Below are 14,846 nucleotides of genomic sequence, written 5' to 3'. Positions count from 1 at the left end.
TCCTCTTGAAACACATTTTTCTAAGCACTCCACAACTACAGCAGAAATTGATGGGAGGCTTGAGCTTCTACACTGAATGGGAAGAGGTGGGAATTAGGATGGGGCTTAAAGATCAAAATTAGGGTAACAATCTCAAAGACATCAAAGACCTGGGAGCAAAGAAACAGACACAGGCCCTATAAAGCTATCTTCAAGTCAAATTCTGAAATGGAAAAGAGGTGGACTGGGAGGCAACAGCACTGCAGCTGCCTGCACTTATCTTCTGCAGAAGTGCCTGCCAAATTGATAAGCAACACTAAAAAATAAACACTTAGACTTTGAGTGACCAGCCAGCTTTCACATTTAAACACAACCCATTCCAATAAACTAGCCTAACTAAGAAAAGCTTCCTTTTCAAAGAACAAAAACCAGCTCTGCCAGCAGGCTATCAGCTCCAAATTATTATTAAAAAACTGGTTTTGCTCTGTTGATACCTTTAAGATCACCTAATGTTCATTGTGAGAAAGTTAAATGTTTTATATATTTTGGTTTTATAATCCTTTCCTGTTTGGATTAGTATTACTATCACAGAGTAACTTTTTCAAGGACCAATATTTGCAAGCAGAACCAGAAGAACCTGAAATTTCTCAAAGAGGACTCCATTTGTGATCTTGACCTGCTCAAGGAATTTGAAATTGGACAAGATGATCCTACTGTGTTCCTTCCAACTCAGGATATTATATCATTCTATGATAAGTATTTTTTTGCAGTTCTGTACTTTATTCCAAGCATAAGAGGACAATGAAACAAGTCTTTCATTACTCATCTGAAAGCACAATATCATCCCTTTAAAATTAGTCATGCAACAGTATATTCAGTGCCTTTAAATTAACTATAATTCATCATTATTTAATACTGACAATGGATTTGGAATGGATTATTTAATACTGACAAAGGCTAATAAGAGAGAAGAGACTAACATTCAGTAGTATGTTAAATTAATTGTCCCCTATTGATTCAACATATATATAACAGCTGACAACACACCATGGGTATTTCTAAAAGCAACAGTTCATGAGAATAATCTAAACCTTACACAGTTCAGTGAAAGACAAGTCTAAAAATACCATCATTAAAATCCCAAACACTCATAAGGTTTGTCTATGTTTTTCACTTTTAAATGTCACTTCTATGGGATACTATCTACGAGGATCTCTGGTTTCACTTAGGGAGAAAAGGCTACATACAAATCTTGGAACCTTAAATATTCATGTATTCAAGGTCAAAAATAATGAAAACCATGCCAGCATATACACAGAGATTCAAGTTTTTTCCTCCAGTTTCTTCAGAGACAATCCAATTAAATTTTTTAAAAACTATTTCAACTGTCAAAAGACTAGACAGACCTAATTAAGTTGTTAGAACAGTCAAATGTGAAAGCACATTTTCTTGCTCTTACCTGTTACAAGCAAAAGCCACATGAACCAAAACCCAGCAGCTGTCTAGTGAGCTCCTGCAATTTTTGGTTCAGCCAACCACATCCACCTGACAGGTGGAAGAACTGTGGGGTTTTTGCTCATTTCTATATCCATAAAACAAGCCCTTCTAATGAGTAAATTATCTGTGCTCTTATTTTCTTTATGCCTTGCCCTTCTCTAACAACAAAGACCGCAGATCTTGTGCAGGGCCCCACTTATGTCAAGGGGATGTAACTGAGCTTTCAGTACAGGCTCATCTGTTTACAGCAACTCGCTTGCTTGCTGCATCAGAGCTTTACAGCATTTACTTCTGAAGAATAGATTTCCTGTTCCCCAGACATGACAAGATAGAACTCACATTTTAACCACATGGATATTTTAGGAGAACTTCTTTGTAAGTATGGCTTGAAATCATCCTCATTTAAACAAGTTTATTCCTGTATATGAGCTCTGATGCAGCTGGTTTCATAAAAATAATATTGAAAGCTTTTAGAGCAATTACTATTAATTTTGTTTCCCTTTTCTCTTGAAGTGGAATTTCAATTCCATATGTTGTATGAATAGTGAGAACATAACAAATTATGATACTGTTAATCTTTAAACTCTTCAGTTGCTGTATATTCTTCCCCCCTCCACAATTTTTATTGGCCTCAGCATCCATCTTCTAATGCATTGCATAATCCAAAAGAACCACTCCTGCTATTCTGACTAGAACATCCTGGGTTAGAAGGCTATGAAAAGTCTATTTCAAAATAATTTCAATAAATATTTTCCCACACTAAGAGCTTCATTGAATGTTATTAATAATACAGAATATACTGTTCAGAAATGTAACAGCATCAAGAACGGTAGGAGCCATATGGCATTCTTTATTGTTTTGATCACTAGTTTGTTTAGGAGTCAGGTTTTTGAAAGTCATATTAAGCAATGTTTTAAATTCTAAAATTAATTGACTGAAAACAAGAAAATGAACAAAGTATTGTTACTGAAAGAAATCTACAAAAACCCTGAACCAATGGGGATTACCTTCAATGGCAAAAGCCCCGTGCCAGTCAGGGATTGAACATGCAGCAAACTAGACAGATGGAAAAACCAATATACTTCTCAGTGATAAGAGACTAGTTATCTATTGGTTATTTTAACCATTGCCTTCAAATACTGTATCTGTACTTTGCAAATACTTTTCTAATGCATAAGACTATAGAAGGACAGAAGACAAGCACAATGGAGAACAAACAACAGAGAACAGGAGTAAAGAAGAAAGGTTAGGAGAGTTAACAGATGGACTTCAGAGTGATTATAAATTTTAACTCATTTGAAGTTGAAGAGAACACAACATTCTGGGAGAGGCCTGCTGAATGTAATCAGCTCTGCCAGGACAAATGGGATCACAGAGGTTGCAGAGTGGTATGTTCACTCTGAAAACAGGAATAATGGGTTGGAGGTGTTACCCCCAAACTTAGGGTTCAGAAACACACAAGAAAGCCCTAAGATGTAAATTGGAAAGAACTCCTCCAGGAACCCTGAGAAAGCCCTGCAAAGGGTAAAGGGAAGAGGCATAGCAAGGGCACAGCACAGCGGCACATGTGTCACAAGACAGCACTTCGGTCCTCCAACTAACAAACGAGCTTTTATCCTGACAGAGGTTTACATTTCCAAACCGCTACAGAACTCAGAACTGGGAACCAGGCCCTTGTTTCCTCACCATCCCATCACCCCTCCAAGGCTGCAATGGGAAGGGAGCTCAGTGAGCGCTGCAGTGCCGATTCCCCCTCCCCAGCCGCGATCCCAGCGCGGTGGGCAGAGAGCGCATCCCTCCCCTCCCTGGCTGGCAGCTGCACGGGGAGCCCGGCAGACGCAGCGCTCTCAGAGCGGGATTATTCCGTGAGATCACGCCTTCTCCCAACCTCTTCATGCACAAGTGCGTGTGCTTCTCCGCAAAGAATGCACTTGTTAACCACAAGGCTCTTCTCCCTTCAAGATTTGCACAGATGGGATTTTTTAAATATAAGTACAAACTATTATTTTTTCTGGGTTTCCTGCCCCACATCATCCCACATTGCTGTCACTTGCTGTAGTACCTATTCCTCAGCAAGTCAAAATCCACTTTCAAGCCCTTACATCTAGAACATGGTTTTTATCCAGTCATCTCCTGCAAACAGACACAACTTCCCTGCAGACTTGCACCTTTGAGCAGCTATCTTAGGAATGGAAGAAGAACCATTTGTCCCAAGAAATCCAGTGATGACAGTGCAGTGGTCATTTTAAAAACTGAAATGAGCCTCTCTGGCAGGTAGGTAGAAAGAGGGTATTCTACATTTAGTTAAGTATCTTCTTGGCATTCTTGCTTTTATTTCTTAAATCGATCCTCATTTAGTCTGTCTCTCCTAATAATTAACAGGATTTCAAGATCAGAAAGGATAAAAAGCTAATCTACTCAAGACAATCTGACATTGCAAGAATAAAAACAAAACAAAAGTAACAAAGTAAAATAATAATACAGTATACTAAAAACTCAGCTCTCCCCTTGGAGTCATTCTTCCCAAAACTTAGGACAAAAAAAAAACCCTTGCTTTGAACCATATCTCAAATTTAAAAAAAAAAAAAAAGAAAAAAAAAAACAATTAAGAGCTCAGCCTGGGGTAGCAAATCCCTAAACCTCTCAGGGAAAATACCACACTACTTACAGAACCAGGCATTGAAACTTCATCTGCAGACCAACAGAAAGTTAGATCTGAGGTGAAAGTGTACTGTTGTTCTAAAATAAAGTCTAATTCGCCATAAATATTCCATTCACTAGGCTTTGAGAATTAAAATATAATTAAGACTCACAAAGCAGAGACTCAAAATCTGGGTTTGAATGTATGTGAATGTTAAAAGACAAACCACCAAAAAAACCCGTGACAGTTCACGAGAAGACAGTGGAAATGATCACGAGAGCCTTAACCCATTAAATACCTAAAAAATTACTAACTGTAGCAGATTTATATTTATACAGCCTCAGAAAACATACTCAGAGCAGGAATGATCAAGTAATCTCTCAAACAACATGCAGCTGTAGGAACAGAGCAGGCCAGCTTGCTGTTTGCATTGTGCAGATAAATCAAAGCCAGCCAGAATGGCATCACGTTTTAGTTGACCCCTTCCAGCCTTTCACTGACTAGAAAACTCACTTTGTAGCAAATACATTAAAGTCCACATGAAGTTTTCATACAAACATTTTAAAATCTGTAAATAGAAAAGAAATTTCTTTAAAACACTTTAAGTCACTAAGAACTGTTTGATCAAGAACAAGTCTTCTAGAGAAGGAGACTTGAAAACTACACAAAGGCTCACCTCACTCATCCCCCAGCTGGTGAAACTGCCATGAAAGCATCCATCACACAGCTCATGCTCACCACCTCCTCCTCAGCCACCCTGCCCTATCAATCCAAGCTCCAAAACCTTTGCAATAAAGACTTTCTGCTCACTATCTGTGCAGCAGCTCCAGAGGGAAGCCCTGCATCCAGCAGGCCTACAAGGCACTGCTGCAGCAGCCATAAATAATAGACCATGTTTTCCATTTTCAAGCAAGTTTCACCCCTAAGGAGCAGCCTGGCGCTGTCACCTGCATCCATGCCAAAAAGGAGGAGAATGTTATGCAAACAACTTACGTCATGGCAGAGAAGTAAGTGCCTGGCCTCCATTCACTCTTGCATCACCAAGAGTTCCCAAGCCTCTCCCAGAAAAAGCCAACCTCCAGGCGGAGCCCTTGCATGGGCTGTTCCCTGCCAAGCCATCCAGAACAAGGCCCACAGGGTGCCCCACCTACCCCACATCATTAAAGGTAAGCAGCTCCTCCTGTGCGGCCCCAGCATGAGCACCTGACTGAATTTGTAAAATCAGAAACAATTCACATAGAGTGAATTTGTGCTGGGAAATATGCTTGTTTCAATTGTAAAGAAAGACACAAGTGTTGTAACATTAACCAACGTAATTAGGGTTTCCATGAAAGTGAAACCAACTTGTTCAAAGTAAAGCACTTCAAACTACTTTATTTTATGTTGGCGATACGCACTTACTTAATGTGTTGGGCTATAGGTTTTTCTGCTTCTTCATTATGGATATAAAAACTCTGCACACTGAGACATTGAGTCAATTAGATTGGGAGATAACAGTATGTCTGAAATATGTCAAGATCAGGTTTATAATAGGTTTAATGCACTTAAGATTGGTCTAAAGCTACTACAATAGTGCTAGTATTAACATTAAACTGAAGAACACTATGAATCCTCATCTATTAAAGAAAAACCATTAAACTCACATCTTAGGACTCCTGCATTCCAATCTTGTTTTCCATTTAATACGTGCACATTAAGATGTCCAAGTAGACTCTTATTTGTTAAAGAGCTTGTTTTTAGTTGGTATCAGCCTCCAGTTTTTTTGACCAGTTTTCCAGCTGTCAACTGCCTCCAAGGTTTACACTTGATCAATGATGGTAATTTGCAAGTGTGCTTTCAGCTCCAAACCAGGCAAGTGCTCAGGGCATTCCAGGAGCACAGCACAGTGCTGCCAGCGCTGGGGAGGGACAAGGGCACCCAGCTGCCCCTCCAAGCCTGGCAGCAGCAGCAGTCCTGGTCTGCTGCAGGACAGCAAGGCCTTCCTGGCCATTCCAGCCTCTGGGACCAATCTGCAGGTGGATCATGCCACCAGCTCATAATTTCCCACACTGCTATATAAACTCAGGCCCATTGTACTGTAGCTGAGGACTAAGATGAATTTTAGGCTGCATTCAAGCTGTACCCTAGTACCAGCTCTGTTACTGATAAATCACAGCTTCCTCCCATTATCTCCTCACATTGTCAGCTTCTACTCTCATATTCTCACTCCCCCTGTTTGATTTTTTTTTTAAAGTCTTCTTACGATTTTTACTGGACTTGTGACTACTACCACAAATACTAACCCTTAAAGGGATGATTGTTTTCTTTTCGCCTATTCCTTGGTGGGTCTTCAGAGAATACAAACAACAAAATACATGTCACCTTTGTCTATTTCTAACCAGTGAAACAAAAAACACACACAAAATAACCAAGCTAGAAAACTAGCATTTTGTAATCTCTTTCCTTGGACATTACCAACTAGTGGACAACAAGACCTAATACATCTTAGTAATGTAATAATGTTTGGAGAAGGTTTTACTGAAATACTTCAGCACTATGTTTATTCAGCTGTTCTCTTCTGTGCTAGGTTATCCAACCATGTTTATCACTCCTCAACACTGCACTTTTTCATTAACAAAAGATTTAAAAAGAGTCTGCTGCTAAAACTTTAGAGCCACTAAACAGACAGGGATTTAAAACTCCATCTAACTTAGAACATCACAGGCATCCGTAGCAGCTATGGCACCTTCAGCGCTGACTTCCTAAGTATCTGTTCCTACGCTTGTTCCAATAAACAGACGAGCAACCGACAGCCCGCTTACTAAACCCCACGGTATTTGAAGGATGTAAGGGCTGTGGATCCGAGTGACAGCCACAAGTAACGCCACGCCTGGATGCTGGCGGCAAGGAGAAGTGCGGGGATGCCTGTGCAGGAGCTCCCGCGGGACACGGCCCGGCCACCTCCGGGACTACGACTCTGTCACCGGGGAGGGCAGGGGGTGTTACACGGCTCGGCCGCAGCACGCTTCAACCACGATGCTGAGCTTCAGGAGAAGCGGGCCGGCACCCACCGAGCTCGGCACCCGTCAAGGCTGACACAACCGGCCGGCTCCGGAGAGGCGCAGCTGACCGGCCCCGGCGCGGCAGGAAACGCCGCTGGGGAGAAGCTGCGATACGGGCCCACGGGCAGCAGCATCCCGGGCGGCTGCGGGGACGAGGCCCGCCGCCCCGCTGGGAGGGCGCTGCAGCCGGTGCCGGGGCAGACACCGGGGGGGGGGAACGGCCTCCCCATCCCGGTGCGCCACAGCCGGCCCCGCGGAGCCGGTCCCCGCGGAGCGCGGGCAGGGGAGGCGGCGGCACCCCGTCGGGCGGCCCCGGCTGCCGGCCCGGCCCCCCGCGCACCGCGGGGCCGCGCTGACTCACCTCGCCCGGGGGCGGCTCCGGGGGGGCGCTCGGCCGGGAGCATCGCAGCCCCTTCCCTGCCGCCGCGGCTGCTGCGGGCGGCGGCTCCGCGCACCTCCCGCCCCCCCGGCCGGGCCGCGCCGCCGCCGCGCAGGGGCGCTGCGGGGAGGGACGGAGCCGCCCCCCGCCCCGCCGCGGGGGGGCCGCGCAGCGCCCGGCAACGCCTCCGCGGGGCCCGCGCGGCGGCCAGGCCCGGTGCGTTCCGGCCCTCCCTGCGCGGGCCGCTCACGGGCCGCGTACGGCTGCCGGGTGGCAGCACCGGCACCTCTGCTGGGACACGGCGGGGCCTTGCGCTTAAAAACACTGCCTGGGCAGCGTCCTGGGCCCCAGGAGCCGAATGACATTCACAGCGCTTCCTGCGCGTCACAAGTCCCGAACGCGTATTACAGCATAAAGAATTAATTGCCGTAGTGCCTTTCACAGCCACTGGCATCACCTCTTCGATAACACTGCTTCTAGACTTGCACACAAATAAAATTCCCTAAATGTTTAAAATGACAACAACATAAACTTCCCCACACACTAATCACTGAGGCAGAAAAAGGGAGAGAGGGCAACTCCTGAGCAACAGCTGAGTCGTGCTGCAATATAAAAGGTCAGCGATGTTAAACGAAAGAAGGAGAATAGTCACGAAGTGAAAGGCCAGCCAGAGATTTTGAGTGTTCATCAGCCGTGAACCGAACAGGAGGTCTTGAAGCTGTTTGAGGATTAAATGATGGTGCTCTTTACACAAGAGTTCACATTGGGCCCTATTCCAAGCAGGTTGATAAAATGAACAAGCTCCACTGGCCAGCCCTCCCAGTGGCACAGCACGGCAGCTCCTGCCCAGGACAGGTTGCAGACATCGTTAACTGAGATACTACAGAACAAACACATCACTACTTGCATCTTATTTCGCACCTCCCTTTTCTGAGGGAGGATCCCCCTTTTTTCAAAGAATAAAACATAATTTGCATTATTTTGCCCAGGGGAAGAAATTGAGAGAAAACTACAAGTTTGCATGATTGAGGCAGACAAACAGGAACAGAAACACGACAGGCATTTGACCCACTTAATTTAGTTCTCACCGAAGTGCAGGGATTGCAGGTGGAAGGCAATGCTCTCTCCAGGTTGTTCCCCTGCCACGGCGACACACCAACGGGGCACAGTCTGTGTGTGTGACAGCGTCCCATTAACATCCTGCTTACCTCCACAGTAAAGGCTTCTCCTGAAGGAGGCAGGAGACAGAAGCTGAATTTCCTAGGGGAGGTGACCTGGGGCAGGAGAAGGCTTGTTTATCATCTGTCTCTGGAAGGATTTTCAGAACTCATCATCTCTGAGAATCTCCCCCACGGCTAATTAACCACAAAGAGAAACCACGTCTGGGACCAGGAGTGCAGGCCTCCTGTAATCTTGCAGAATTCAGAGACAGACAATTATCAGGTCATGTAGTGGGGCTTTTACTACAAAATGGCACTGTAAATAAACCAGATCTAAGCTCCAAACAAAATTATTTCGTCTTGATGGAGACTATTCTGGCAAATTACTAGAAAAGCTTTTAGGGAGAACATGTAATTCAAATAATTTGCAGTCATTGTTTGTCAACTGAAAAGGAAAAGCAGATCTTTGTAGTCACAGACTACATTTACTGAGGTCTTAAAAGCAGTTTTTCTCTAATCTCTGATAGCGTCACTGTTGCCCATCACACTAGGAATGTGACCATATTCTGCAGCCTTGTTTGCAGCTGTGTTTTTCCTTTCATTGTAGCTGTGTTTTTAAACACTTGCATTGTAATCATCCCCCTTCCTTCTACTTGGTCTCATAGGTGCCAGGGTCATTTCCTAAATAAAATTTTTAAAAAATGAAATATTTAAACACTCTTTGAATAGAGGAATCAAGACCAAACACATATAATTTCTTTGTAGGCTGCTGCATAACCTGCTAGGTGAACAAGATATTACAATTGAGGACCAGAGAATAGAATATGACCAATAAAGAGTGATGTACAATGTTTATATGTATAAAAATGGTTTCTTACTGAGTTTAAAAGCCCAATCCATCCTCATTTAAGTATGGTGAGGTGAGTGTTGCTGTTCTGAGCACAGAACAGAATTATTCCAGCCTGACAAGCTGCTCTAGCCTGGGCAGAACTGAACATAGCAGGGGCTCTGCATGGTTATTTCTTTCAGCCAGGCTGTGTGTAAACAGCTGGATTGCAGCCTGTTACAAATTACTACACTTGCTCAGAGTGTTTTTTCAGCTATGAAAATGAGGATTAGGAAAAATGGCCAAACTGCTGCACTGCTCACAAACTGTCCTAATGTATCTATCACAAATATTGCTAGTCAAAGCAGTCTTCAGAGAAAAGGAAATGTCGTTTTAAGTTACTTGAAGTATAAAGTTGGGTTTTTTCTTTAAATAGTTGCTAGTGTGAAACAAAACAAAAAGCTGAGTCAGGTGTAAAATACATTCAAATTCTTGAAATACCTCTTTTTCAAAAACCTCAAGCTCTGAATGACAGTAAAATGGGATATAAAAATGTGATATACCAAAATAGAATCTTTTTCTCTCAGCTAAGACAGTGACACTACAAAATATGTACATGACCACTGGCTATTCGAAAATTCAGAATTAATACTTTCAAAAATTAATATAAATTGTACATAAACATGCCATATAAAACCTCTGTACTACAAACACTCACCTGGGTTAACTTATCCATGCCTTTGGATTTCTGTGGGATTTTATTTCAATGCACATGTTATTTTATAAAGATTTTGATTTGTGTTCTCCATACAACTTTACCATATATTATGGTGAGAATGCTTGCCAGAAAAAGTTACAAATGTTTAATGGCTTAAAAACAAAAGAACCAAATTTAAGGTCTAAAAGAAAGCGCCAAATAAACTGAAAAAGCAAAGTAGTTTCTCTTTTAAAAGTAAAATAAACAAAATTAATTACAAATATCTGCTGGGATGGCACATGGCTAACCAGCAGACTATGCAGACTTATAGGAGACTTTGCTTGAAAAGGACAAGGTGGTGTCAGCTGACTCTATGATTTGTTCCTTAGGTTAGAGAGAAAATAAAGCAAATATAGTTTCTAGGAGCTTAAATTTTCATGATTAGAGAAACTTACTGGTTTCTTTAATGAGCTGGAACTGTACTTTGAAATCAAGAATTTCTGGTTGATATAAAATATTCTACTGTCCTTTGGCAGCTTTTAACTCAGCCAAAAAACAATCAATCATTTACATCAGTCAGATTAGAAAGATAAGGTGAAGGTGAGATTTATGCTGCTAGGACTTGCTCCAGAATACAATGAAGCCAACAGAAAAGCTTTTCCTTCCATGAGACCTTTAATATATTTTGCATAAGATGAAAACTACTTTTATAGTCAATCCTTTGCTAGGAGAGGCATTGTATTAAGGCAGCTATGACATTCCTTTCTTCCTCTTGTGGAAATTCTTTATAATACAACAGTTTGTACATATCCCAGGGTAAATCTGAGACGATTTTAAATTAGTATGAGGAACAGTGTGACTTTTCCTTACTTCTTCAAAGACTAAAAGCAGTTATGTTACCAGTTAGAGAAAAATCCCAACAAAGCAACTGAGAAACAGTCACCAAAGTGAATCAGCAAATCAGGCACAGCTGCAGCAATGTTTATGGTAACCAAGGACAAAATATTCACAGCCAGCAAGACAATCAGTGCAGTGGTCTGTCTGGTTTGGCAGGCAAACAGAGTATTCACTTCCTCTGAATTTTAATCTAACACTTTTAAAGCATTACATTCATTAGCTAAGGGAGAGCAATGCACAAAGGCAAAGACAGAAACTGTGCATACTGTGACTATCTTTACTCTGTGTGTATACACCAATTTTTTCCTACTAGATAGGCCTTTTTTCCCCTTGAATTCAGATTTGTCTTTGCATGGTGTCTGCTTATATGGTAATGAACCTTTCCTCAACTCAAGACCTTTGAACCCACTGGCAGATATTAAATTTGGTGGGCACAAATATTAAATTCCTACAGCATAGTGTGTTCCTACAACATAGTTCAGGAAAGAAAGGCAGGACAGTGCCCTCCATGGGAGGAAATTCCAGAGCAGAAACTCCACAGTGTCCAGTGTCCATGTGCTCAGTGAATCACTCTTTGTGAATCACTCCTTGTGCCTGAGCAGCAGTGAAGAATTTGGAGGCAGGTAAGGGAGTAGAGGAGGGAACTGGAGAAGAAGGGGAGGAAACAGGTGAGACATTTCAAGTGGTGACACAAGGGAGTGCAAGGAATTTGCATTTGTAAAAATACAAATACACAAACCCATAGGAAATAGAACTTCATTGGTTTTGCTGTCCACTGAATAAATGTTTAAGTTGGGCTGCTGATGACATTAATGCCATTGAATAGGTGCAAAAATATGATGTCCTCGATCCTGTCATGACCCTCCAGACTGGGAAACATGCAAAGCCCTGCTGACCCCATAGCCCAGGCAGAAGCTAGAGACAATTTATGCAATTTATCCACTGAACCTGCAATGAATTCTGCATTGGCCTGTCTTCACAGAGGGAAGGAAGCTTAACAGGCCAGAGCTTAGAGATGGATCTATTTAGACCCTCTGGGGTCCCAAGAAAAAAATCCAACTTTTAAAACTTTAAAGGGTAGCTCCCACATACTTGTACATCTTATTCTAAATAAACACTGGAAATGTTAAAATTAAAATGCGAAATGAGTAGGGCAGGCAAAGCAGTTTAAAATGTGACACATCCTCCTACCTCCTCTGCCCACTATGTCCTTGCACAATGAGTCCTTACTTCTACATGACTTTAGTAAAACAAGTGTATGGTTGTTATGCTGCTGTGTCCTGAGTGTACCAAGTACCTCCTGAGCCTCATGTGTTTGATGACTGCAGGTATGTGACCAAGGGACAGCAAACTGACCACTTCTCTCTGATCCCCAGAACTACTTCTATCCCCTCTGAGAGCAAGGGGTTGAACACCAGCATTACAGCAAGAAATTCTTCGCTGTTATTGTCCTTTACATCCACAAAAAAAATGCATATAGGGCCAGATATCTCTGCTTTCCTAATTAATAAGCAATAACTTATGAGGCTTATGAGCAGTAACAATGAGAATTTGAGTTCTCAGCTCTTAAAAACATTATATTTCTGACAATAACTTTTAAAGGAAACACCATACCATTGCATGGCAAAATATTCCCTGACCAAAAGAAATTTAAATTGAAGTTCCATTTTTTACATATGGAAAGACTATTCAAGAAAATTACTTCTGATTTTATATAGAACTACATATTCTTCTCTTTTAATAAAAGGACTAGCTCTCACAATTTATATGGCTTTAAAAAAATGGTGATAACTCAGAGCACTTTTCATTTGAACTGGTTTTTGTTTCTTTGTTTGAATCAGATGCAAGTGCAGCCATGTAGTCTTATCTCCCTGCTTAAATTCCTATTTTCTACAATGTAGCTTTGTAAACCTGAACCAAGACTAAGGTATTTTTGTTTAGTACTTGTAAATTTAACTGACACAAGCAGGGAAATAATCTTTTGTACTGAGGAACACACTGCACCAAATTCAGACCGAGGCTAGCTGCTGATTTCAGAGGCCTCACATCTGAATCTCTCTAGAGCTGAATTTGCCTCAGTATAAATAAAAGCAGTAAATGTCATATTTCATACAGAAGGGAGTCACAGTTAGCCAAGCCATCTAGCCTCTTTTCCCAGAAAGCATATTGATCTTTTTGTTCTGCATTTCCTCTCAGGACCTCCAACATAACTGATGGGTTGATCTCTTAATTTCTTGGTTAACAGGAGAACATCCAAACAATACTAGTAGTTGAATTTAGTTTCTAGATGCATTTCAAATGGGTCCCTCCCTTCAAAGTGTAAAAACAATGAGCAATTTACTGATGCCCTTCTCAAATTCGAGATGATATCCTCACTGCAAAGAAAAAAGGACCTGAGTACTTAAGTCTCAGTAAGAGGATTGCCAAAGACTTCAGTTACACTGGCACTGAAAGCAGTATCTCTGATCAAAAGTGATTGTGAAATAAATAGAAACTTTTTGACAAATTGAAGGACTCAGCTATGAAAATGTGCTTAGGACAGGTAAACTATATTGCCAGTCATGCCATGGAATAATAATAGCATATTTAATGCTCTCTAATATTATTAGAGGACAAAGTTATGTATTTTTTTCAATTTTTATATTCTCTTTTCTGGTTGCAAAGAAAAATCTTTAATAACATCCAAGAAATATTTTAGATGTTTTCTTTTTAGAGAGATATAAATTAGATACAGTACTTAATGTAAAGGTACAAATTGTTTCAGAAATAATGTACACAGCTATTTACTTGTTTCCTACAATATCCCAGTTATCACAATGTATTTAAATCAGCATATTGTAGTATTCTCAGTGGAAAGCTTCAGAACATCTGTTTATTTCAGAGACTGGAACTGAAGATAAAAATAAGACAAACAAAATCTCAGAAGATATTAATAGCTACGCACTTACCAAGCTCATTAATAAATTCATTGGATTCTTCCACAGCAGTGTTTCTTTTCCTCACCTGGAAACAAAATTATTGACAGTGAAAAAAAAAGTGCTTAGTTTTCAACAGAATGCTAATTTAGGTCTGAAGGACCTGACTGTGCAGTGTGTTCTGGCCTAAAGTTCTATTTCAACAACTGGGGTCAGACTTCAGGCAAAGACCAGGAACTACATTAGTGGTTTGTGTTTGGCAAGGATTGAGAATGGACAGCTTATTTAATCTAGTTGCCATGATATAGCTACTGTGATATAGCCTGGTTTAAAGAAGCAGCTCCTCTTTAAGGCTGAAACATACCTTTGAGAAAGTTTGTTCCTTCCACTTAATGTCTTATTTTACCCATAGTTACCAAAGCATCTTTCTCAGGTTTTTTAAGAGAATTATATAGTCAAGCATAAGAAAATGGACCTCAGATATTTGTATATGGCTGGGGGACAACCCCACTCCCAGGTATCAGGTTTCAGTGCAGGACAGCTACTCATTTTTCCAAAGTCTGTCTGGAAGTGTTGGCAGGATGTAAATGACCTTACAAAGGAATTTCTCAAACAGAAACAAAGAGATATTGAACTGCTTCCCAGTTCTGAATTTTTCACTGCCTTATTAGACAAGGTCAAGCTTTCTACCATATGCTATGGCACCTCACTAAAGGTGTTTTGGAGGCAAAGTGGAAAAAGGGAGCAAACTTGATGAATGCTATCAACTCGGAGTACACAAGTACTGCCAGAAAAGCCGTGGTGGAAAAGTTAA

The 14,846-nt window shown here is 41.5% G+C and overlaps 1 protein-coding gene across 3 annotated transcripts in view; it reads right to left on the bottom strand.

Moving 5' to 3' along the window:
• The window catches only part of MFSD6 (major facilitator superfamily domain containing 6), a 34,641-nt gene extending 20,528 nt beyond the window's left edge, over positions 1-14,113 (bottom strand). For 2 of the 3 annotated variants that reach the window (XM_058809139.1, XM_058809137.1), the window contains exon 1: positions 7,520-7,637. The gene's annotated coding sequence lies outside the window, so the exon portion shown is untranslated. Of the gene's footprint in view, positions 1-7,519; positions 7,638-14,065 lie in introns of those variants that run through there. The other variant, XM_058809138.1, reaches the window with a different exon arrangement.
• Between the last annotated feature and the right edge of the window lie 733 nt (positions 14,114-14,846).

This window comes from Ammospiza caudacuta, chromosome 8, assembly GCF_027887145.1.
Source record: "Ammospiza caudacuta isolate bAmmCau1 chromosome 8, bAmmCau1.pri, whole genome shotgun sequence".
Lineage (NCBI taxonomy): Eukaryota > Metazoa > Chordata > Aves > Passeriformes > Passerellidae > Ammospiza > Ammospiza caudacuta.
This window is presented reverse-complemented; position numbering and strand designations above follow the sequence as displayed.